The following is a 27,094-nucleotide window of genomic DNA, read 5'->3' as shown; positions in this document are numbered from 1 at the left end:
TGGTGATAGTGATGGTAATGGTGATGGTGATGGTGATGGTAGTAGTGGTGGTGATGATGGTGATGGTGATGGTGGTGGTAGTGGTGGTGGTGACGGTGGTAGTAGTGGTGGTGGTGGTGATAGTGATGGTAATGGTGATGGTGATGGTGGTGGTAGTGGTGGTGGTGGTGATGGTGACGGTGGTGGTAGGGTGGTGGTAGTGGTGGTGGTGACAGTGGTGGTAGTGGTGGTGGTGGTGATAGTGATGGTAATGGTGATGGTGATGGTGGTGGTAGTGGTGGTGGTGATGATGGTGATTGTGGTAGGGGTAGGGGTGGTCATGGGGGTTGGGGTGGAGGGGGAATGTGGAAGACTTTACCCTAGAGCTCCTAGGAACTAAACCACCAACCAAAGAGTACACATGGTGGGACTCATGGCTCCTTCTGCATATGTAGCAGAGGATGGTCTAGTAGGTCATCAATGGGAGGAGAGGCCCGTGGTCCTGTGAAAGCTTTATGCCCCAGTGTAGGGGAATGCCAGGCCCAGGAAGTGGGAGAGGTGAGGTTGGTAAGCAGGGGGAGGGGGCAGGGAATAGGGGGTATTTCGGAGGGGAAACCGGGAAAGGGGAGAACATTTGAAATGTAAATAAAGAAAATATCTAATAAAAAATAAATAAAAAAATATAAAGAAAGAAAGAAAAGAAAAGTAGTTACATGTTAAATGTATCAATTAAAGCACTATTCTAGCAGGAGCCTGGAAGACAGTGTTGAGGGTTAAGCAAATCATAAGGGCCTCTTGCAAGAGGTTTAAGAGGATGCAAAGCCTTTTTTTTTAACAACTGGGCTGTAGGCCATTTGTGTGCTATTTTGGCAAAGAATCTGGCTGTCTTTTGCCCACGGCCTAGGAATTCAACTAAGGCTAAATTAAAAAGTAATAGGTTAACATTTTGTCGTAGGAACTTTTAAGACAGTGTAACACTAAATCCCTGCCATGACTGTTACTGATAATGTTTATTCAGGTCTACAATGAAGCAAGAACATACGGGGCAGAAAGAAATACACCAAGAAGCTGTAACAGGAGAGGTTTCCCATTCTGCACTGGAATAAAGGGGAGGGTGCCTTCAGTGAAAGACCTCACACAACTAAGCTTCCAACCTGCATAAGAAAAGCTGAGGCATTTTTTAAAGCAACTGAATAAAAGTGCTGCTGCTAACACAATTCAAGGGGCCATGGTTCAGCCCATGCTGGCAGACTAACACAGCAGTGTTGCCCACATGGCTTTGATTTTAGAGACATAAAGGACTCTTCCTCTGTGGAAATCCAAAGTCATAGGTTATATTTAAGACATTGCCTTGCATCTCCAAAGAAACTTTAGACTAAATGCATTTGAGTCATGGTATGGCCATGAACCCATGGTGGTCAGGGACTTGAAAGTCAGGGCTTAAGTGAAAATATTCCACATTAACTTGGGTATTTGAACACTTGATCAGTTGGTGGTGCTGTTTAAGAAAGTTGGGAGGTGTGACCTTGCTGGATGAAGCACGCCACGAAGGACAGGTTTTGTGTATTTATGTCCAGTTTGTTCTCTCTGGTTATGGCTTGTAAATGAGGATGTGAGCTCTCAGCTTCCTGCTCCTGCCTCCGTGCCTGCTTCTTATTTGTAGGTTTCCCACCATAATGGACTCATTCTCCACTGGAACTGTAAGCCCAATAAAACTCTTCTTTCTATAAAGTTTTCTTTACTACAGTGATTTATCACAGCAATAGAAGAGTAACAAACACATTAGGTTTTTTTTATTAAGTAATTACATTCTATTAAATGAATTCTAATTCCACAAAGTTAAAATAGTAAAAAAAAAAAAAAAAATCAATAGGATATAGCCTTGATACATCATTTATACTATTGAAATAGTGAAATAATTCATTTATTATAACTTTGCAATAGGTATCATGATTGAAATTCCAAAGGTAAATTTCTTTTGAATAACTCAATTCCATTATTATAGATCATCAAAAATAATTGCAAGCTATTCATGTCACACACATTGGCATTCAAAATAAAGATTGCAAAGTAAGCCAGAGTGTCTAGAGGAAATGACATTTTTTAAAAGTTAAATAAAAAAAAGAGAAAATAAATTAGTCAATAAATGGGCAAAAGAATTTAACACTTTTCAAAGTAAGAAGCACAAATGTTCAATAATATATGAGGGGAAAAAAGCCTGTTTGACAATCTTAACCTGAACCACAAAGAAAATTCAAATTAAAACTGTGCCTCAAGTCCATTTTACCCAAGTCAGAATGCCTATCAAGAAAAACAATAAGTTTGGGCATAGCTACAGGAAAATAAGAAACGTTTATGTACTATTTGGTGGAATTTAAGTTAGTCCAGACACTATGGAAACAGTATGGTGGTTTACTAAAAGGCTAAACATATAAATACCATATGATCTGGCTAAGCCGCTCCTGGATACATAACCAAACAAATCAGTGCCAACTTACAATATAAATACCTACATAGCCAAACATATTGTGATAGGCACTATTAAGAATAGCCAAGTCAGAAAATCAGTCTAGGTACCCAGTGACGGATGGATGGAAGTAGAAAACATGATCTGTATATTTTATTCATCCATAAAAATATGCTATTTTTCAGGGGGAAAAAAGATGCTATGCCAAATAAGCCAGCTTCACAAAGATAAATATCATGTTTTCTTGGTTATGTAAATTTTGTGGGAAGGGGAATAAGGTAATGGTACTATAAGATATGGAAGAGGAAGAAAGGAGAGGGGATAAGAAAGGCTAATAAATAAGAAGGGAATCTGATTCAAACATATTATATACATGTATAGAAATATAAACCACTCATTACTTCGTACAATTTATATGTATTACTGAAAAAATGGTTTCTGTATTAACCACAAAGAGTCAAGCAGGAAGCCGCTGCTATCCCATGAATCTGAATGTGGGTTTGGTACTTTGGCTTGTGCATAGATAACTGAGTCTACAGAGGGAAGAAAGAATGCTGTTTGCTTCTTTTCCTTCTCACACATACAGCTCCCAAGAAATGCTACTTACTGACTGCCGCTCTCCACACAGGATCCACAGCGCCTAACTGCCTAGCCTGCCCTACTTTCCATCCACACCTGACACAGTGAATTGTTTGGGTTCTGGAGTCTCTAGTCCTATGGACCTCGTTCAGAAGAAGTACTATATGTATTAATAAGATAATAGATAATTAATAATTAATAAGAATATGTATTAATAATCATATTAGAAGATATAAATATACTTAATTAAAAATTAGCATCTAAATAAGAAAAATTAGGCTTTCCAAATTTCATATGAATTTTAAGTGAGACGTAAGTTGCCATACTATGTAAACATCTGTCCTACTATGTAAGCATCATAACTGGCTATTTCTGAGCTGAATGTGAATAATTCATCATCATGTCTTCAAATAAGGAGATAAAATAAACTTAGACTTTCAGGACCTGAACTTCCAAATATTTGGTTTTTATCAAATACAGTACACTCAACCAACTTATATACTGATTCTGTCCTCATGGGAGAGAGACGGCAACTTTTTTAATTATTTCAGAATTTCACATATGAGTACATTGAGGTTAGAGTATTCCTATCCATTCCTCTCCCATCCATATCCTTCTACTCTACCCACTCCCTCTTGACTTCATAACCTCTTCTGATATAATTATTGTTGTTATACACACATATCTAGGAAATGTGCATACATACACACAACCTACCAAATTCAACTTGTGTTGCCCACATGTACAAATGTCTACAACTGTCCAGCAGAATAGAATGCTCATCCATGAAGAAAAATGATTCTCAGTATCCACTGATTGTGTAAGTCTTTATGTAAGAGTACAACTTTGTGAGCTTTTGTTCCATCCATGTTGGCAAGTTAACTGGTAGAGTTATTGCGGGTCTTGTGCAAGTGACCATCTTGTTGTAATTTCATGAATGCAACATCCTTGTCATCTAAATTTTAGGTGTAGGGGTTGTGCTATAGTTGTCCCATTTGAGAGCTGGACAACATTGTTACTTACTCTCAGCGTTTTGACTAGACATGGATCTCTGTAATAGTTTCTGCATTCTGAAAAAAAAAACACATCTTTTTTGAGGGATAAGACCTGCACTAACTATAGCTATGAGTATAAGAATTAAGAATGTAAATTAGAAATTATTGGAACTTGGGAGTAGTAGATTCTCCTTTAGGGTCTAGCACCCTCTTATCCTACATCTGGGATTAAAACAAAAGCATATTCATATAACATAACTGGGTTTTTAAAGAAACTAAAATTCTCACCATGTTTCTGTATGTGTTCATGCGTACATGTGTGTGCTTGTGTATCTGTGTGTGCATGTGTGTATATGTATGCTTGCATGTGTGTATGTGTGTGTGTGTGTGTGTGTTTGTGTGTGTGTGTGTAACAAGGAAAGAAGCTCACTGGCTTACATCTAAAGTTGTGGTTGGCTTTATTAACATCCTGTGCTAACTTCCTGAAAGAATCCAGATAACCCCTGATACAATTCTGACCATCTTTGACAATTTCTGTGAAACTAAATTTCACTAGCAAAACATAACAAAGAAGGAAACAAATTCTCATTTCTGCATCATCTTCTCCAGTTGTGAGGCATGGAATTAACTTGGGAGTGTGGGGGCTGAGAGGGCAGGGTCCCCAGCTTTGGGTCTGGTTCTAGATGACAATACTGCAATCATGCCTAATGGAGTGGTTATAATTTGACCAAGAAGTAAGAGGCATGGCATGAACAGATGGAGTAAGGGGAGACATTCTTTTTTTGTTTTTGTTTTTTGTTTTTTGTTTTTTTATTAACTCTTGTCATTGTCAAATAAGAGAAATGAGACCAGAACAAAATCAAAACCAGGCGATCGTAAATGTGATCTCATTATCATTGTTTCCACTCTGTTTTCATCATGAATTATCTTCTAGCATACATGGACAAAGAGTACTGCTTTATTAAAGGGGACTGTTTTCCCAAAAAAGGAACACAGTGTTTTGAAGGTGAAAATTATGTGCCATGTACTATTAAAGAGCTGGGCATTTCCCTTTGCATCAGTGTGATTTGGTCATCACTATGTGAAGAAAACCAAAAAAGAATAACCATTTGAGCCAAATTGGAGTGTTTTCTTATTTGATGCATTTTTACATCCTTCTTGAATTTAATCCGACTAGTTAGTCTTTTGAGCTGACTTTAATTAAGCCTATTACAAAAGCAATTCCCTAAGGCCATCAACATAGCCTCATTGTACACAGTCCTTGTGTCAAAGAGTGTTAAAAGATAAGCAGTTATAAATGGACAAGTCTGGTAGAAGCAGTCAGAATGAAGGTAAAACATAATGTGTGATGGGGACCAGTAAACTCTTGAGGTGAGACAATGAATGATGTTAACTTAAATCAGAGGTTCTAAATATATACACGCTTAAGTCAATTATTCTATGAGATTTTATGTGTTATATTTGTAATGTTCTCTAGAAGACCAATACATAGGTAGATTGCTAGGAAGACACTAAAGATGGCCAAGAGAAGGCTTTTATATCACACTTATTCAAGGAGTACGTATTAACAAATGAGATACTGGAAAACCACAAATGTAAGTCTGCACAGGAAGAATGGACAAAAGGGTATACTATGGGACCCACTGTGACCCACTATGCGGGAAAACTGCCAATTAAGGTCTAAGTCCACCATGACTGGATAGCCTCTGGGTTCGGTGCAATATAGGAGACTTCCTTTTTTGGTTAGAGCTTTTCCTTAGTCCTGGGAATTTTAACCCCACGTACTCATACTCGCCTCTACTTGAGGAATGTCACATTGCCTAAGTTAGTTTCTAGGAGTGAGTTCCGGGACAGCCAGGGCTATACAGAGAAACCCTGTTAAATTTTCATGTTGCTTTAGTTTTCCAAGGAAACTTCCTATCCACTTTTCACTTATGAAGCTACACTATTAATTAAACAGAAGCAGGAAAAAATGGATGACCTGAGTTTAATTTGCTAATATTCCTGGCTCCTACACTAGTATCCTTGAAGATATAGCTAAATATATCATCAATTATTCAGTTTTGGTTGAAAACTAAAAGAAGCCAGTCTTTCATATAGAACATAGGTGATCTGCTTAACTCATATGTTCACTTATGCATAAAAATTAAAGGGTGAGCTGTCTCTGCAGTCTTCAGTGTGTGTGTGACCGTGTGAATAGCATATTTATCTTCTATCAGTAATGACTGGTGGCTCTATAAATACAATTCTTAATTATCTGCCATCTAAGTATTCATTTTTCTCTACTGAATACCACCCACTTTAGAAATTTCTAGGTAGATTTGTATATTTCACTCATTTCATTCATTCTTAGAAATAATAATTCATTAATTCTTGAGAATTTCAGACAATGTATTTGATCATATTCACTCACCTCCTCATTATCCCATACTAACTCTCATCTTTCTCCCCACCTATCTTTGAATCCCATCCCCATGGAGTCCAGTTTGAGTAATATTCATGCATTTATTATTTTTACAAATAGTGAAATATCCAATTTCCTAATATGCATTCTTAAAGTGAATAACGATAATAGCCAAATCGAATGCCATCACCACACATGTGAGAAATGTACACCTGAAAAACAGATGTTTCTTTTGAAATTAAATTAGATCTCTTAAAAAAAATTAGAGATCAACACTCAAAAAGAAATCTCTATTTTTTCATCTCATCTGAATTATGTGCATTGGGCATTTTACAGTAATATTAAATACTCCACATTCCATCCTTTTTATTATTGAATATTAATTTCTATTTTAACCCAACAAAATGAGAAAAATGTAAAACATTATCATTGGCAATACTGTTTCTATAGGAACCTTCATCCTTTAGGAAGATCCAAAGACAACTCTTTCCTTGGGTTCCTCCATAAAAGGGGCTGACTTTATAAAGCTGACATTGGAAAAGCTTTCATTCAGAATATCTATATCTATATCTAGATAGATAGATAGATAGATAGATAGATAGATAGATAGATAGATAGATAGAAAGAAAGAAAGAAAGAAAGATAGATAGATAGATAGATAGATAGATAGATAGATAGATAGATAGATAGATAGATATAGATATGCATATACCCAGGTTAGTTTGAAGCCAATCTTTGGCAATCTAATTAATATGTATCTATAACCAAAGAAGTGATGTACTATCAAGGCACCTAAACTTCTATGGACAATATTTCTTGATTTGTTCATTCAGAACATTAAGGAGGGTATCTACTTACTTTGATCAATCTGTAGACAATCAATGAAAAAATTGGCATGCTCAGTAAGCTCTTTCCCCACAGCCTTTAGCCAGAGTTCAAACAGAGGTTTTTAAAAGGTCTGAAAGTGTGAAGCCTTCTCTATCTGTAGGATAGCATAAGAGCTATAAGATATATATATATATATATATATATATATATATATATATATATATATATATGAGCATAAGATAGGAAAGCATAAGAGCACTAAACAATGGCCACTTCGCACATGCAGCAGATTATAGACCACAGAATGAATACTTTAAAGTCATCTAAAAGTATTTACCAGTTTAAAAGAGACAAAACTCAAGGGCCAGCATATGGCTCTGTGGGTAAAGAAGCTTACCACAAAGTCTGATGAACTGAGTTCGTTTTCTGAAATCCCACATAAAGATAGAGAAAGTGCCAACTCCACAAAGTTGTACTCTGACCTCCATATGCAAGCTGTGGTATGCGTTTGCACAAATACACACACACACAATAATATCTTCAAATGTGTCTTGAACAATGAATACATGAATGTATTTCTATTCATCACTTCATGTTTGTTTCAATACAAAAATATAAATGCACCATGGATCACTCAAGTCATGAGAGAAATATAAGCATATAAAAACATGTAAAACTGTGTGAACAATTCCAAAAACAAGGACCTTGAAAAATAAAAGGAAGACAACAGAAATGAATGAAATTAGATATAAGAAAAAAATAAACATATGAAGCTGAAAAACAGAGATTTCAATGTAAACATTTAATAAGACATCCCACAAATAATTAAAATATATTTGAAAAATTAAAAAGGAAGAATGTCAATGCATTTATGGAGCTGAGGTTATATATACAAAGTTCTTCTTCTTTAAATAGCAATTATTAGTTTCAAGGAATAATGTATTTTGTACTCCTAGAAGCTTAATAATAAAACTATAAGAAGCTAGACAATGTGATCTCTAGATGTTTTACCACTATTATCAAAGTATTATTTAGTAAGATAGAAATGTATTGTTAGTTAAAACCCATTAAATTAAGAAATTTTAACTGGCAATATTTTAAAAAGGAAACTTTTTGTTTCCTTAGTATCATTGCCAATAAAATCTTTTGTCCCTGTTCACTGCTACCTTGCTGATGTCACTCCCAGCTTTATTTTGGAAACCATTAAAATTACTTTCATAATTTCAGACACACAAGTTATCAAATTGATTGAATTATTATTCTTTTGATTGGATTATTCAATTCATAATTTAAATTTATATTTTTTGACAAAACTATTGTTCATCATGCTGAAGTTATACTATTTTTTTTTATATAGCAATGACCATTTGGGGAATCAAATAAAAGATGTCTGTTGAACTTCTAGTTTCATAATAATTTTTCTTATGTATAATTAAACTATTCAGCTACCCACAGGATCTATTTAAATTTATGAGAAGTGTTTCATATTTTAATGAAACCCACCAAAACTTTTATGTGTAATGTTAATTTCTTATGACAGAGACAAGTTAAGATGTGTGCTCTGTGATGGACCTGATCAGCTTCAGTGATCCCTCAGCCCACGGGAGAAATCGGGGTCCCAGTAATCAAGCAGGCAAGTGTGAAGAAAAAAATGACAGACAAACACGACACAAGGAAGTGCAGAATCTGAATGTACATTCTTAAAATTAGGCATCAGACCTTTACGGTCATTACAAATGAAAAAGAAAAGTTTGGCAGCAATGGGTCTAAAGCAGCAGCTGCCTCCTCTGGACCAATGGAGCTACTGACTGCAGGAGGGTAGAGGCTAGAGTGTTCGAAGTGAAGTGCAGATTGCAGCACACCAGGCTCAAGTTCCAGCCCATCCTTAGTAAATGCCTACTATGCTAATCTTCTGGGCTAGCAGAGATATGCCCCAGGGGTCCCATTCTTCTAATCCCTGGGAGTGGTTTAGCTGCTGTACTGTGACTGAAAAGGAGGATTCTAGTTGACCTTGCCCTGGGATTATCAACTTCTATTCAGTAAACTTCAATGCTCGACCTCCCTCATTATCTCCCTAACAATGCCGGAGGCAATTAGTCTCAATGTGTAACATTCCCTATGAAATTCCAAGCCAAGGTTCAGCTGAGATGTTGGAACATTGATGAAGGTTAGAGAGCAAGGTCTAATTTTGTTTGGCTATTAGTAAATCTTTTCTTGTGGGGCACCTAGCATGTGAGACCTTCCATCGACTATCACAAGGACAAATCTGGAACACATCTGAGTTAGGAGATGCCAAAGAATTCCAGGAGGCTAATAACTTCCTAGAAGCTTTTCGCCTCTGTTGGGCTGCTGTCTCACAGACTCGACTGGAGTGGGCGTGGCAGTGCTCCTTTTTAGGATCACAGACATGCATAAATATGCTCAGAAAATAACAAGCAGGATATGATATTTTATCCTTTGTGATACATAAGTGTTTGTACATTTGTTGTTACAGAGTACTGTGTGTGAGACAAAGTATTGGCATAAATGCTACCGTTTTCCAGTGAGGCCAACAGATGATAAATATGCTGAGAAGGAGATCTCAGAAACAATTCACAATAGCCTCAAAAAATTACAGTATCTGGTAATGAAACTAATGAAGGATGTGAAAGACATCTACAATGAAAAACTTGAATCTCTGAATAGAAATACTGAGAAAGATGGATAGATATCACATGCTTAGAAACAGGTAGAGTTGATATTATGAAAGGGACCATTCAATCAAAGCCATTAATGCTATCTCTATCGAAATCCACACTACACCCTTCACAGAAATAGAAAAAGAACATCCTAGGTTCATATGGATGGCCGCCTCATGCCCAAAATCCAAGACAATATACCAGAGCAAAAGGAAAAATACTGGAACTATTGCCACACCCAAATTCTGATTAGATATCTAGTGAAGACAAACCCTTATGACACAACTGGGCCAAAGAAAACTTGTTGGGACACAGAAGTAATATTAAAGGAATAACCATATTTTAAACTGTCTAAAATGAAGCATTAGCCATTATAGCATCTGATTCCAATAATACTACTGAAGAAAAAGCTCAAGAAACTTCTTGAAAATGTTGTTAAAGTTGGTTATACACTGTAGTCATGAAAAAGTATAGACAAATACCCTTACACACCTCGAGTTGTTGTGCAGATGCCAACAACAACCCATTTAATTATTCTTCTCTCCCATCTTCTGCTCAAAATGAGAATGATAATAATATTCAGGAGAATGAAGCAGGAAGATTTCAAGTTTTGAGGCCAATGGGGCAAATTAACAAAACTGATTTAAAACTAAAGAAGCAAAAAGGAAGAGGAGGAGGAGGAAGGAGAAGGGGAAAAAGAAGTAGAAGAAAGAAGAAGAGGAAGAGGAGGAGGAAGAGGAGGAGGAGGAGGAGGAGGAGGAGGAGGAGGAGGAGGAGGAGGAGGAGGAGGAGGGGGAGGAGGAGGAGGAGGTTGTTTTAGGGGATGTTAACTCAGTTTTAAAGCCCTAAGCTTACCATTAAGAGGACCCTGTGTCCAAATCCCAGGTTGTACCACAAGATAAAAACAAAATCAAAGGGAATGATATTGGCAATCGGCCCAAACTTCACAGGAAAGATTTATTGAGGTTATGGTTGTGACCCATGTAGCCTGGTGTTTAGTGAAGTACATGATGTGTGTTGTCACTTGCTTTTAATAAAAATAACTTGAAGATGGGACATTTTAAAATTTTAATATTTTTACAGAAAAGTTAGCATAAATGATTTCATTGTTCACTGTAAAACATACTCACTGGTTTAAACATTTTTAACAAGATGAATCATTGATACTAAAGGTAGATTACCTTAAATAGAGTTCTTAACCACAGTCAAAATAAGTTATGGAAATTATTCAAGATCTTTCAGTAAATAGCTCAAAACCTTTGGAGATATTATCCCATCTGCATCTTGCCAACATTTTAATTAGCCTTCAGTGCTGACCCCATCAGCTCCACCCATCCTGTTCCACCAGGCGATGCCAATCTCAGGCTGAGCCTCTGAGCAGCAACAGAGGGGAACTCGCTTCAGCAGGAGGGAAAAATGAGAACTTGGGTTCAAAGCCTGGCTGAATAATGCCACATCTGAACACAGGCCCAGTTACTGACTTGCTGGAAACGGTTTATGGAAAAATGCTAATTTAAAAGGCAAATTAAACACATTAACGATTGTGACTGGCAGTGAACTCTCAGAGGCGAGGTTACCTCGAAGAGCTCTATAAACACGCAGTAATGTCGGGGCTCATTTCTGTTTCACTCCACAGAGCTTTCTTTCAGCTTGAAAGCATAGTTTTAAGAACAGATATAAGGTTTGTTGTTTAGTTTTGTCAGTGTGTGTGTGTGTGTGTGTGTGTGTGTGTGTGTGTGTGTGAATACAGATGCACAGATGTCACAACATGCTGTGGAGATCAGAAGACAACCTTGAGTGTCTGCCTTCACATCCAGCCTTATATGAAACAGGTTCTTTCTGCTGTCCACTACCATGTACTCCAGGCAAGCTGGCCCACGAGCTTTCAGGGATTCTTCTGTCTCTTGCAGAAATGCATTATCAAGCCCAAGTGTATGTTGTTCCCACTGATTCAAACTCAGCAAACTCCACAGCAAGTGCTTTGCCCATTTGTCTAGCTCTCCAGTACAAACTCTACCTTTTTAAATGCAGAGCCTCTTATGGTAAGGAGGAATTCAATGAACAGGTATTCAAATGACCCATCGCTTGGGCACAAGGGATTTGATCAAACCTTTATGCAACCCAGTAGCTTACTATGTTATTACGGGGAGAGACACTTATTATAAAGGCACTGTGGGTAATGTCACAGAGAAGTCTGTTGGTCTCAAAATCTATTGGAATCTTCAGAAATCATGTCCCATACAATTCTGATATTTTAGAAGCCATGGATACACTTAACAGTCAAGCAGTGGAAGAAGGCTAGAGCCACTTTGAGAAAGTGACACCCATACACATGGCCCCTTAAGCACAACACTCAACAGAGAGCTCACTTGCTCTGGTCTAAGTTTTTCAGTCAGAAATTTAGTCTTGGGCCCTCCCTCTATATCTGTTCCTCCTAAAGCTTACCTTGTCTACGTAAACATGTTTTTAAGTGGTCAGAGAGTACACTCAGACTGATCACTGACTGATTCTTTCCTTCACTGACAAGGCACATATGGATTCTTTGTAAATCATGGTTGTTTTGTTAGAAACAATTTCTTATCTGTAGCAGGCTCTTAGCTTCCACTCTTGCCAACTGAGGTATAGAGAAGCCTTGCTAGTGTTTCAAATCACATCACTGCTCTCTTCAACACCTCCCATAATGGCCCTTGGTAAGAAATCTAGGCTTTGCCACTGCTATGAATGTGCCCCATGATCTTGTGTCTTTGGAGCACTTGACATCCTCTCCCAGTTGTTCTTCACCTGATATCAGCAGGTGATACTTCTGTGACACTGAGTCCTCTGCTGTTCATGAACACTTGAACATTTGTACTTCACTGTTCTTCTGCTACATCTCTGTGGCTCACTTCCTTAATCCTAAAATCTTGTTATAAAAATAATATGAAAAGGAATAACATATAGCCAAGAAATTCCCCGTCATCCTTAATCACTGTTGTCTAACTTTGTCGGGCACCTTTCCGTCCAGCAGAAATAAGGAGGCAACAACGAGCTCTTCTCCAAGCAGTTTAATCAGGAACCTTCATTTTTACTTCTTCTCTAGTTAGCTTCCCTTATATTCTTCTATATCTTCTTCTTACATCTTACTAGTTACATCTTCTTACTTATATCTTACTTCTATTTCTTACTTATTCCTATTTCCTACTTACTCCTATCCCCTACATTTTACTTACTCCTATTCTTACATACATCTTACTTCTATCCCTACATCTTACTTCTATTCTTATTCTTACATACATCTTATTTCTATTCCTACATCTTACTTCTATATCTCTACATACTTACTCCTAATTATTTATCTTTATATACTTACTCCTATCTATTATATCTCTCTCCAGCCCCCAGCCCTTGTGGGTTAAATACTTTTCCTGGTCCCAATCAGCATCAGCTACGTGGCAAAGCATAATAGGCTACAAGAAAATCATGCCAGCTTGTATCACAAACTGGAGGCACTCAGCTTTTCCAACTAAGGCTTGTTTATCTCAATGCTTTCTGCTCTGGCCAGAGACCAGGTGTTCAATATATATATAGGGTGGCAGCTGCGGCTCCCCACATAACTTTCCTAAGGAAACACAAATAGGTGTCTGTTTACTTTAAATATAGTACCAAACTACACAAAGGAAATGATTCCAGCAAAGATCAAGTTGATGAACCACTGGGTTTATTTGGGTAATTTACAATGGAACAAAGAGTACCATGGACTCAGACTTACACCAGGCAATTTCATCACTGAAAGTCCACCACAGCAAAAGCAATGGCTCACAAAGGCAGCATGGCTGGAGTCTTCCTGCTAACTTGCAGGCACCCCTGCCTGGTGAAGAATCTCCTCTCCCAGACATTGTTACCATTTATGTAAGTAACAGGAAGGGTCCTTGTCAATTCTGCAAATGTTAAGAGCTTCCTGTGCCTTGTAACAACAGTAAATGAAAGGATGAACTGAGAAGCCATTGTGGAAGATCTAGAGGCGGCATTACAGTTGGGAAACAGAGGGATGGAAGCTGGGGCTCCTCTTACCTTCTCCTTTTAATCCAGTCTGGCAGTGGATCCTCCATCTCTATTCACCTAATCTAGGAAATTCACTACAGACATGCACAAAGGTTTTTGTCTCCAAGGGGAGTCTATATCTCATCACAGTGACAGTTGATAGAAACTATAAACTACCGCACCTTGTCAGCCTTGTTTACTTATTGTCTTCTTTTAAAATTTATTTGTTAGCTGGGTGGTGGGGCATGCCTTTAATCTCAGAACTTAGAAGGCAGAGACAGGCAGATTTCTGAGTTCAAAGCCAGCCTGGTCTACAGAGTGAGTTCCATGACAGCCAGGGCTATACAGAGAAACACTGTCTTGAAGAAAACAACGACAACAACAACAAAATTACTTGTTTTATTCTTTAATCCTTTTTTATAGTCTAGACTTCATCCCATACCTCCTCCCACCCCTATCCCCACTCCTATCTCCAAGAGGATGTTCCCACCCCACCAGCTCACCACACTCCCTGGGGCTTCAAGTTTCTTGAGGGTTAGGTACATCTTCTCTCACTGAGGGCAGACCAGGCAGTCCTCTGCTGTATATGTTTTGGGGGCCTCAGACCAGCTAGTGTATGCTGCCTGGTTGGTGGCTCAGTGTCTGAGAGGTCTCATGGGTCCAGGTCAGCTGAGACTGCTGGTCTTCCCATGGGGCCACCTTTCTTAGCTTCTTCCAGCCTTTCCCCAATTCAACAACAGGGGTCACTGTCTTAAGAGCCTCCTACCTGCCTCTGGAGGAAATGTCTCAATGTGGAGAAAATAGCTGCTTCCAGTACTCATTGATAATCGGTGTGTTACATATGTATAACTTGTTGGTTGGTTGCTTCTTTCCCTAGAATGGAGCTCATGTAGATATGCACACTTGTTTCAGGGCATATCCACCTCTTAGAATAGAGTCTGGCATGAAGAAGATCCTCAATAAATATTATAAAATAAATGTATGTGCCCTACCCAGAATTCACAGGTGTGCAATTATTTAATGCTTAGTTATATAGCATAGGATGCCACTTGGATTTTAAAATAAAAATCCATTACACACTGGAAAAGACAACTATTGCACATTACAGGTCCAAGGAGAGCCTTAAAAAACACTTTGGGTGAGAGATATGTGTGATATTGAAGCCTCAAAACAAGGCCAGGCTGAAAATGTATTTTCTAAAGAACAGGAAGTCCTATATCTAAGTGAATATTCTTGTTTCAGTTATGAAGGTTCTGCTAAGCAGAGTGGAGTAGACATTATAGATGGTGATGACATACCAAAGTTCTCAATACTAAAGTTCTACACTCTTACCACTCTGCAGGATCACCTGAAATCAGAGAGGGTAAGTAAGAATATCCAATCTTTGGACATTGCTATATGATGCTGTCATCGACAAATATGTCAGGCCACAGTCACAGGTTCCCAGGACAGATGCTACTAGTTGGGCATGCCTTAAGGATGGTTGACAGAACTGCAGTCGGCTGAATCGACTGTGGCATCTGTTGGCATTAATGAACTCAGCTCTTTTGTTCATTCCTTTGGGACGCCTTGGCACATAAGAGGGCTTTTTTCTTTGCATAACTTCTAGATGACACTGAAACTGCAATGGCTATAATATATGGCAATAAAGAACTCAAGCAAGGGGGAGAAGCTGGGCAGACAGCAGCCACATTACAGTTCTCATATAAGAAGGTAGACTCTGAGTTAAACAAAATGAAGTGCGTGATAAGGAAGGATGCCAAGCCACACGCTATGGGAGAACAGTCAGCTCCGTGTTCTTGAGTTGACTGGGGAAAAATGAACCCAGGTGCTAACTGGCCCAAGAAGAGCCAGAAGGCAAGGATTAAATAGAGGATCGGTAGAAAGGATAACTTAAAATATCAGGACTGCAGATTTTAAGAGGACCCAGGAGAAAATTCTTATTCCTGGGCAAATGCAAGCTATGAGGGGAGGGGGATAAGAGTGACTTTGGAGGTGGAATGAGGTGGCCTGAGGTACTGTTGGTTGCATTATCTCTAGCTATTAAGGATAGACAGTAAAGGAGCAGAGTTGAAACAGTGAGCTACAAATCCGGAAGTTATAGACTAACTTGGTAGCACAGATAGCTTCAGGGGCAAGACTCGACCCTAATAATATAGGTTTTAATCCTAAAAGTAAGTCTCCCAGTTCCTCGGCTCTACCCAGCAGATGTGTATCTCGGATACTGATTTCCTCCAGAAGTTTAACCATGTCAAATGCATACAAAGTAAGAATATTTATGAGAGGGAAATAGTCCCAAATGTAAGAAAAAGTAAGTTGTTAAATTTATTTAAAACTTACATCTCCACTAAACTCTTTTCCTACCTTCCCCAGAACAGTACTAAATATTTTCCTACAGGAAGCTGCCTCACACTTTATAAAGTTAGCTTCGGTTGCCCTAATGATGCCAACATTTCGCTCTCTCCATTTTATTTACAAGGTCTCAAAATTGAAAACTCACTTACAGACACTAATTTATTCTAAACATCCTTATAAAAGTGCCCCCCCATCTACCTTTAAATTATATTACTGTTTAACCCACTTCCCATTGACAAGTATCTGAACGTGAGCACCTTTGCCTCACTGCCCCTAACATCCAGCCCTGGCCAACACAGCAAAACAACCATGCTTCAGGTTGCCTGGCAACATGTCTGTGTCTCCTGGCAGAACTTGTCAGCAACTCGTTTTGATTTTCAGTGACTATTACACTGAGTATCACTGACTGACTCCTTACCTGGCTTGGCGTTCTAACAGCGCCTTTCCTGGCCCTCCTTATTCTAATTAAAATTTGTGTTGTGTTTCCATAGCACTTTGTGTACTGCTGTGGAGGTTGCTACCGGCTTTATTATACATTGCTTTCCAGGTGGCCTATTTCATTTTAGACTCGCCATATCTTGAACCCCAGAGGTGTCTCTAATGTTGGGAATGTAAACAGGCTGATGAGGGGTGGTCCAGGGGCCACTGCATTTAAATCACTCTTAAATCATAGCATGTGTATTTTTCATTCATTCCATGTAAATCTAAATCCAGCCCTGTTTAAATGCTCTCTCCGCATACTGGGAAGTAGGTTGCTACTCGATCAGTTATGCGGACTGTACAGAGCACAGCTGGTGCCCATTGTAGAGACTATGCCTAATTGCTTCCACAACTTTCTGTCCTAAGCAAGTTAACAAGAATACACAGAGACAACTGTTTTTGCAGTCTGTGGTCAGTCTAAAGGATTCCCACCTCAGTGAGGATTCGGGAGGAACCTAGAAAAGCCAGACATGGTACAGACTCCTTAAAGAGAACATCTGGAGGGTATGAACGATGACTAAAGCCCAGGTTCAGGAGCGAGCAGGGCTGTCTGGGGGAGTGGGGGTATCTAGTCTTGCACTTAGAGAAATGCCAGGTGATTATATTACTTAGGGGTGTGTCGGGTTACCAAGTATAGTTCCCTTTTCTATCAGAATTCATTTAACATGGGCTTAAATTTAAGCTGCGAGTTGAAAGGGCAATGTCTAAAGAGGTCACTGTGCATCCTGCTGTTTGAATATAACTCCCCATCTACACCTGGTTGTCTAAGGCATATCAACCTTTACCCTTAAAGTGTCTTGATTTTTTTGACAATCAATTACATTAAATTTAATGAAGGCTAAAGAAGACACAGTTAGTCATACTACAGGGTGGTTCTAGCCCTCCAAACACAGGGATCTCACAGAGTCACAAGGTTAAGGTACCTACATACAATCCGTGCATATGAGTACGAGCAAGAAAAGTTCTAAAACCTCCCCTTCAACATCCCTTCATCCCAGCACACGAATGCCCTAGAGACAGAGATGCTGGCAGCCTCTGTGTTTCCATATGTCTAAATTCCCAGAGGAATGTTATACACAGGGTAAACTATAGGAGAACCTGAAACAAGAGACTTGTTTCCAGCTCTGCCTTCCTCCAGGCTTGAGTCTTTTGTCTTGGTAAATTTTGTTTTCCTTCCATCTCTCTACGATCTACTACTATCAACAGCATCAAAGCTGTTTCTAAATCCCACAAGAGCTTGTTCCAATCCCATTCCAATCTGAAAGAGCCATGCATGATCTTGGTTATGAAGATGATATGTATGTACCACAGGGTAGTTCAGAACAAATATGGGGCATGCAAGAAGTTCTAGATGCTTGACGACCAATGTAATTAACCTTAATCCCACTTTAACAGTTTAGAACCCTTGAAGTTTTGACTGTTCAGACCCATTAATGAAACAATCCGAGGGAGAGAGAATGCTAGTTTAAGGTGTGGGGAAATGTTTAAATAGAGTTAAATTAGATCCTTTTTATAGCACCAACGTTTTGTTCTTCAAAAACTCATGCAACAAATGCTGCATATATAACCCTCTACTTACCTATCCCAGCCATTCTGTCCCTGCCTGTGAGAAATTCCTTTTACATTTCCTCAGTATCAAGAAAAAGCCGTGGGTCTCTGCATCCGTTCCCATTGTCTTCCAGAGGAAGCTCTCTGATGGTGATTGGGGTAGGTACCAGTCTATGAGTACAGCAGAGTATCATTAAGAATCACTTTTGGTCAGTCATGTTTGGTTCTACCCTAGGTCTCTAGGCCATCCAACTTCCAGTCCCTGGCCATCCAGGTAGTGTCGGGCTAGACTCCCTCTCACAGCATGAGTCTTAAATTAGAGCAGTTATTGGTTGGCCACTCCCACAAGCTCTGAGCCACCATTGCCATAGCACATCTTGTAGGCAGGACAGATTGTAGGTTGAACTCAAGAAGGGGAGGGGGAGGAAGAATTGTAGGCACCAGAGGGGTCAAGAACACCAGGTGAACACAACCCACAAAACTAACTAAGCAGGGCTCATAGGGGCTAACGCAGACTGAAGGAGCAATCACAGAGCCTGCATGGGTCTGCACTAGGTCCTCTGCATATATGTTGTGGTTGTTTAGCTTAGGATTTTGTGGGACTTCTAACAGTGGGAGTTAGGGTGTCTGACTCTTTTGCCTGCTCAGAACCCTTTTCCTCCTAGCAGGTTGCTAGTCCAGCCTTTCTGTGAAGGCTTGGGCCTAGTCTTATTGTATCTTGTTATGCTGTGTTGGGTTGATATCTCTGGGAGGACTTCTTTTTTTCTGAAGGGAAACAGAGGAGCAGTGAATCTGGGGAAGTATGAGGTGGGAGAGGGACTAGAAAGAGTAGAGGGCAGGGGAATTGAAGTCAGGATGTAATAAATAAATAAATAAATAAAAAATAAATAAATAAATAAATAGAAAAAGAGAGCCTCTTGGAGATATGTCATAATGATCATATGACAGAAGCCTTTGTGAACCTGGCTGGCCCAGAGTCTTCCAACACTCTCACACCTGAGATCTACTATTTGAATGACAAGGAATGAAGCACAATCATGTTAGTTCTTGAACACTATGGTGGGATGTGGCTGTGTCTTTTCCATGGTCTCTTTCCCTACCACTCAGCAAATTAGGAGGGACCTAGTGAAGAGCAGGAATACAGGGAGGAGCCTGGGTCCCAGAATGGCCATTTCTTCCACATTAGATTTGAGCAGTAAATCATCTCTGGTTATTAAGATGCAGGCTTGAGTGTCACAGCAAGTTAGATATCATGGCTAATGAGATGTGAGAATGAGTAGTGCAGTGACTAAGCATTATATTTGAAACTCTTAAAAATTAAAGTACATTCTAAGAAACTTTTAGGAGCAATGCCTACAGCCAAAGACACCAATATTATGCTGCCAAATATCTGTTTAAAATATCTCATTTTCCTAAGATGCTACAATGCCTGGCATCAAGGACAAAACCATATTCAAGGGCTAACTTGATTTTGCTTTTAAAGATAAATGTAACCTTTTGAGGGAAAACAGTTATTATCTCTTCATCTAATTTAAAGAGAAATGAATCCCTTTATTCACTAATTAGCTCATTTGTCCTTTTACAAATGAGACTGGACAGGAAGGCCTGATGAACTATTCACAAGAGAAATGCTTGCTTGAAGTAATTGAAAGCAACACTGCCGGCTGCATCATGAACAAGTTAGTACCAAGCTACTGCTAAACCAGAATCACTCGCTTGATCAAAGCTTCGGATCTCTGTTCTCAAAGCCTGAAGCTTTGTTAGGGTTTTAAAGCAGGGCCAATATAATTGGAGAAGACTATAAAGCTTACAGGAGGATGTCTTTCCAGTTCTAAATGCAGTCTCCAGTGGCCCTGAATAACTACACATCATCACTGCTCTTTGCTTTTCCAAAATAGCGATTCCCAGTGCGTTGTGTGTTATTTGAGTCTATGTTCTGTTTCAAGTGATACCTACAAGCTGTTCTGAAAAGCATCCAACTCCCAGCTTATAAATTCCACTGTGATCTACAGTTCACTCCAAGTCTCTTCCACAACACCCCCCATCCCATATTATATACACACCATCAGTGCTTCCTTCCCGCCCTCACATCCTAACACCTTCATTTAATCACTTCTTAATCATTTGCCTGAAAACTAAACCCGCAGTCCCTTATTGTTTCCTTCCAGATGCTGCTGTGGAATGGCTCCCGGTAGACCTCACCTAGAATTCCAGCCATGCTCATTTGGCTGTGCAGACTCTGATTCCAGCGCTCTGAAGCTTTTAAGCACTTTCTTTCCAAGAAACCTCATAGCTAACACCATTATTTCCTCACAAAACATCGAACATCTGCAGACTGAAGCATCAAACCAGCAACAAGATTTTGCAAAATTCTTCTAAGCTTCGATGAAGACTTTATCAGCCATCCTAGGCTATAAATCAACATTCTTTTCAGTTTCTAGTGAATAAACTGTAGTGGCAAATTTCAACTTCCTCTCAAAGGAATAATTAACAAACATGTACTTGCAGTTACTAATTAGTTTTTATGTCTCCCGGCTATGTGAACTAAACTTCCCTTTGGAAAACCAAAGTCTTACAGACCATCAGTTTCCTCTAAAGTTCAAGTTTATTCTTTGTATATACAGTTGATTTAATTGAAGAAATAAACTAAAATATTCCACTGAACTGCTTATTGTAAGTATATACTTGGTAAAGTTTACCAAAATTATTTATTCCTACAAGATATTGATAGAAACAACAAAAATATAAGCAATCTATATTATCTTTCAAAAATTAATTATGACCCTGGACTTACTTATTCTACAGTCTCAGTAAATGAAGACTCTCTCTAGGGAACAGGAGAGTAAGACTGAGTCAAACCCATACCTCTAAGTGCCCAGCTGTTTCCTGTATAGATCGTAATGAGTTTTAGTCATGGGTTTTTCAGATTGGAGTTCTTAACATTTAACATGCATCAAAATCGCCTGCACAGTTTGTTAACCCAGCTTCCCGGGGTCAGTTCCAGAGAGGGTGATTCATTAGGTTAGGCTGTCCTGTGAATTTTAATTTCTAATTAGCTCACAAAGGTGATGCCAACATTGATCAGAGTACCACAAATTGAGAAACAGAGTTGTAGCTTAAGCCAACTTTGTAAAAAAAAATGTGTGATTGTGCTTAAGTAATATCTACCACTGCGAACTGAAACATCAATTAAATCGTACTATCAATATAACGTAGCAAAAGTTAAAAATTCAGGTCCAGTGTTTGCAATAATATTAGACTCTATACCATACTTTAAGTTACACTTCCAATTCTGTTACTAAATGATTCATTTTGTTTTCCAGTGTGAATGAATTCTCTGTCTTCTCTTGGAATATGCCAATGTGTCCTATAAAACAGCACCAAGTTCTTTGGCAATTTTAGAAAATTCAAGTTATTTTAACATTTTCCTATACTTCTTTCAAGTATATAATGGCATCTTAGTGGTACTAATACTAAAATATATGTATATATTGTATATATATTTATATATATGCATCATATATAATCTAATAAATATAATATATGTTACAGATAACTGAAACACATAAAGAGACACTATTACTAATGCTAAATACTTTGCAGTGATGGAGGGAAGTTGACTATCCAGGAAGGCTCTCATGATTAGCCTCCACAACCATGTATCCTGCTGTCTTCGGGGTCTTTGTTCAATTCTTTGGAAAGAAGGAATTAGGGTACCAATACTCAGCTTACACAGGTTTCGTCTAATTATAGTAAGAGTGGTACCTACTGCCTAATGTCACTTAGGAACAAATCAAGTAACTTGAAACAGTCATTTGACAATTTACTGAAATTTTGTTTTGAAGACCAGGAAAACAGACTAAGTAATCAACTACAAGGTAAATGAAACAGATACGAGAAGGCACTAGAGAATCTATGGTATTCGATGTCTCCAAATACTACCGCCTATATACCTGCTTTTGAGTACTCTATTCTTATTGTATCAATCACATACATGAATGTTGTCAATTGTCTTAAGACCTAAATTCTCAATATCAGAAAGTCTATCCTTATCCATACCCATAAGTATCAGTGAGTATATGTTAATACACGATACACTAATAAATAAGCTCATATTTACATGAATAAATAATAAGCAATAAATGACTAGCAATGCAAAAAAAATAGACCAACTGAAGCATATAGACTCTTGACTAGTAGTCAGGATTTTTTACTGATAACTAATAATTTGTAAATCAATTATCTACAATAGTTGTAAAATAGAAAAGAAACATTTTATCGACCCAATAATAGCATCCCCGGCCACAGCTGTAAAACAACAGCATGTGTCAGACTTGCTTTGGTTTTCTGACTTTCAATTACTGTAACTTGAACAACACAGAGAAACTACACATTTTATGCATGACAAATAACATTAATTCTACACTTACATTTAATAAAGTGTAATTACTTTTAACATAACTCAGTTGATTTTTTTTAAATAACACTGTGAGTGTAATAACTGTTCTTAGTGCTCACGACATGTTCTCTCTAACAGAACGTGTCCGCAGCTATGTGTGGAGTTTGCACACAGGAAAAACTAGCTGTTCTGCTTTGAGCAACTAAAGATCCTGACAGAAAGTTTTATGAAAACCATCAAATAGGAGCCTCTATAAAGTAAATTATTAGAATCCTATGTTTATTCTCTATTCCCAGCAGGTCGAAGAGTTGCTGAGCTTCTGGGCTTCCTTTTAGACCAAAGGTTCTCAACCTGTGAGTCACAACCCCCTTCAAATGACCCTTTCACAGGGGTCACATATCAGATACCCTACATGTCAGCTATTTACATTATGGCTCATAGCTGTAGCCAAATTAAAGTTACTAGGCGGCAACAGAAACCATGGTATAATTGGGTGTCACCACAGTATAAAGGACTGTATTTCAGGATATAGACAACCACTGGTTTAGACAAAGAAGGCCCGATGGTACCAGCTATCACAAGGTTCAGTTGATTCAGAGCCCTGGGTGAGTTTCAAAGTCTCCTTTGTGGAAGGAGAGGGAGGAACCTCTACAGCATGGGAAGTCATGACCACCTCAATACACATCACTTCCAGCAATCATCAGAGAACCACTGAGACAAAAAGGAAGAACATACAACCTCATGAAAGTGCATCCTGAGATCCACTGATTCAAGGATTTGTCAGGATGTACCTGACACGGGACCCTTTCTCCTTGTTGCTACTGGAGTCACACTGAAACCATGACATTAGGGGGAGATTTTTGTACTTTAGCATAACTGTACCACCTTTTCATTCACATATATACTATCGGTTATATAATCTATCATGTAAATTAGTTTCACTGTGTTACTTTTGTGTGTATAATGACAAATGAATGAAAGTTAATTATAATTAAACTTTAAAATATCACAAAAACTTCTACTTCCACATCCTGTAGGTGGCTGAAATTTGTGATTTTACACTAAACACTCTGCTTTGGGTGACCTCTTGGAACAGTGGTTCTCAACCTCTCTAATGCTGCAACCTGGTAATATAGTTCTTCATGTTATGGTAACCCCCAAGCATGAAATTATTCTTTGCTATTTCATAACAGTAATTTTGCTACTGTTATGAATCATAATATAAACATATGATATGCAGGATATCTGATATGCAACATCTGTGAAAGGGTTGTTTGACCCCCCAAAGGGGTCATGACCCACAGTTTGAGAAACTCTGAACGAAGATTCAATAGTTAAAGAAAATAGATTTTCCAACAGAACCTCTCCATGAATTTTAAGTTCCCTATATAAGAATTCTGTGCTCGATATCAGGAATAAATATAATAATATACCTCATATATATTCTAGCTTTATAATGACTGAGTCAACTGGATTTGCCCTGAATTTTAGCTATCTACTGAACAACTAAAGAAGGATACATTAAAATTGCCCTGTAAATCTATTTGCTCTTAATGACACAGAACAAGCCATTTCAAGGGTCAGAGTATTGGATTTATCCATGTCTCTTCAATCTCAGGTTGGAATATTGTTTTATAAGAAAATCTTCCATTGATAACTAAATACTTGTATTCCTATTCTGTAAGAGCAGAAGCCCAGAGACTTCTGAACGGGTCACTAAGAAGGCCACTACCTTCTCAGTGCTAGCTCTACTTGTCAGTTCACACTGCCAGGAGATGACAGAAGTAAAAGATGTTGTGCAGCTTGACACAAGGTTAAATGCAGTGCTTCCGGGTTAACGGCCTGGGAAGAGAGAGATTTATTAACTCTCAGACCCTCTATTGATTCATCCTGGAAGTGAGAATAATAGTATGTCTTTGTAGAAATCATATATGATATTTAGAAAAGCTATTGGAATTATTTCAATTCTCTGACAGAACAGTTGTAATTACAACGACTCATGTTACTAATTTCTAATATTTAATATATCTGCTGTTTTATCTCATACACTCTTTGATCTGTTCCACATAATAAATCAGCTGCAAACCCACAGCAAACATGCTAAGATGTACTACTCCCATATATAATACATTTTGATTAAGACAATTGACATTCAATTCAATAAATCATCACTATATCTTTCCCATTAAAAGGTCAACAGCTGCATAAATACTTCAAAGAGCAAGCAGATTGGTTCTTCACAGATGAGTATTTATGCAAGCTTTATGTTCCATCTTCTTTAGCTTAAGTTTTCCTTCCATATTTGCTACAGCATACGTTCAGCAGAATTATATTAAATTAAATATTAAAATCATGCCATAAGGGAATGAGGGCTAAGTGATAGCAGACATTCATGAGTGAAGTCCTGAAGAAGTACATCTGTTTCTCCGTAGGCCTTGGAAAAACGCAGCCTTAAAGCTTATGCAAACGGAGCGCCAAATTACCTTGCACTCTAACGTCTCAGTGAGTCCATCGCTTTCTGGACAATGTTAGGGTTAGAGCCATTCCGTATCGTTTTAAAAGTCAGAGAAATCTTGGCTCCTGAATCAAAACTCTCAAAGAGTAGAAATTGTGTCTAATGAAAGTAAGATTCCTATTTTGACTTCAGCATTAACCTATGATCAGCTTCCATTTCACAGTGAAATGAATACATATTGAGTGAAGAATTTTAAAAGCAAATGCCAGACTCTATACACCCAGTGGGTTACAGATGGAGAAACGCGGTGGCAGAGAGCCACTCTATTCCCTTTAAAGTCGAAAAAACATTTGGAAGGAAACCCCAGAAGGAAAGACGTCTGACAGACAAATTCTCTGGGGTTTCCACTGGCCTCGTTTGCCAAGCTTCCTAGAACCCATTGCTTGTTAATAAAGTTCAACAAAGAGACTTTATGAACACTGATTTCTCAGCGTAAAGCATGCATTAGAGCTTTATAATGCACTTGAAGTTTCCTGCCATCTGTCCTTCACAAATCCAAACATGACTTAGAAAATCACAACCACGAGGTGCCATTTGCTGTGTACCATCAATGGGATACTGAGCGCAAATGCTGACACCTGATCTGCAGACCCGAGCTTAGCCTTGGCAACAGGAAAGATGCTCAACTCTTAGGATAGCACTTCAGGTTCTTCACTGTTTCTCTTCTGGTACAAGGGAGAGGAAGGGGGAGATAAAACATTATACACTGAATTAACTCAATATAAACACCACTATGGAGAAGGAGTGAAAAGCTAGACCCCAATTTCTCTGATCTTCACAACAGTAACCACAAAAGGAGAAAGAGAAACAAACCCTGGACTCCTATTGCACTAAGACTTAAAAATAAGTACTATATGAAAAATAAAGAGAAAACTCACACATTCTAGCTTAAAATGTTCCTAATAATATACTACAATAATAGCAATATATTTAATAAAACGAAATATATTTTCCCCAGAAAAGGAAAGTAAGTACAAAAGCAATTCTCATTTAAACCATAGAGTCTGCTGAACCTATCAAACAGAAACTATTTGTTACTGTAAACACTTAATGTAGGTTTGAAAACTTAGGTCCACTAAATAACAGAAAGAAAAATAAAACAATGCTGAAACCAGTAAGAAGCTCGACCTAGATGCGCAAAAAATATTTAATTTAGAGATATTCTTATCTACTTAACCACATGTGGTAAGAATTTCTGTGTTGCTGTAGGATACATGGATGGGGCGGGTAAACATGCCTCCTACAAATGAGGGCTGGCAAGAGGGGAGTTAAAGGGTGTTATAGTATACACAAAGTATATACAGCACTACAAAACCAAACCAGTGTCCAATCTCAGTTCAAACTAAAATCATACAATAGAGTGAGCTTTAAAATTATTGTTCTCAATTGCTTTCTTTTAGGAGTCTTACTCAGTTGTGACATCTATGACTCAGAGCAATGACCAGCCTGGAAAGATATCCTATCTGTAAGGGTACAGTAATGGTACACGCATATTGGCGGTAACAACAACTCTCTAAGTGGACTTGCAGTTCACGGAACAGAAAGAAAATCATGCCTCATGCTGGAAACTTAGGCAAGTAGGCAAGGCTAGTGAGGTCATGGATCTTAGAAAAGAACCTACTACTACCACCTTACTAGACCAGCATAATCCCTAACTTCATTCTAAAACACATCCTTATACCTACACATAAATGTAGCTCTCACCCCTCCCAACACATACACACACACACACACACACACACACACACACGAAGCTTCTCCACATCAAACCAATACCAATACTGCCACGCACACTTGCGTGATGGCGGTATTTGAGGTGAAAACTTCAAGGAAAGTCAGCCTCCTGC

The 27,094-nt window shown here is 38.4% G+C and overlaps 1 protein-coding gene across 3 annotated transcripts in view; it reads right to left on the bottom strand.

Moving 5' to 3' along the window:
• The window catches only part of Hmgcll1 (3-hydroxymethyl-3-methylglutaryl-CoA lyase like 1), a 127,402-nt gene that overhangs the window by 81,887 nt on the left and 18,421 nt on the right, over window positions 1–27,094 (bottom strand). The window lies entirely within an intron of this gene.

This window comes from Mastomys coucha, unplaced genomic scaffold (genome assembly GCF_008632895.1).
Source record: "Mastomys coucha isolate ucsf_1 unplaced genomic scaffold, UCSF_Mcou_1 pScaffold23, whole genome shotgun sequence".
Classification (NCBI taxonomy): domain Eukaryota; kingdom Metazoa; phylum Chordata; class Mammalia; order Rodentia; family Muridae; genus Mastomys; species Mastomys coucha.
Note: the sequence above shows the minus strand (reverse complement) of the source record. Positions and strands in the feature narration are given on the sequence as shown.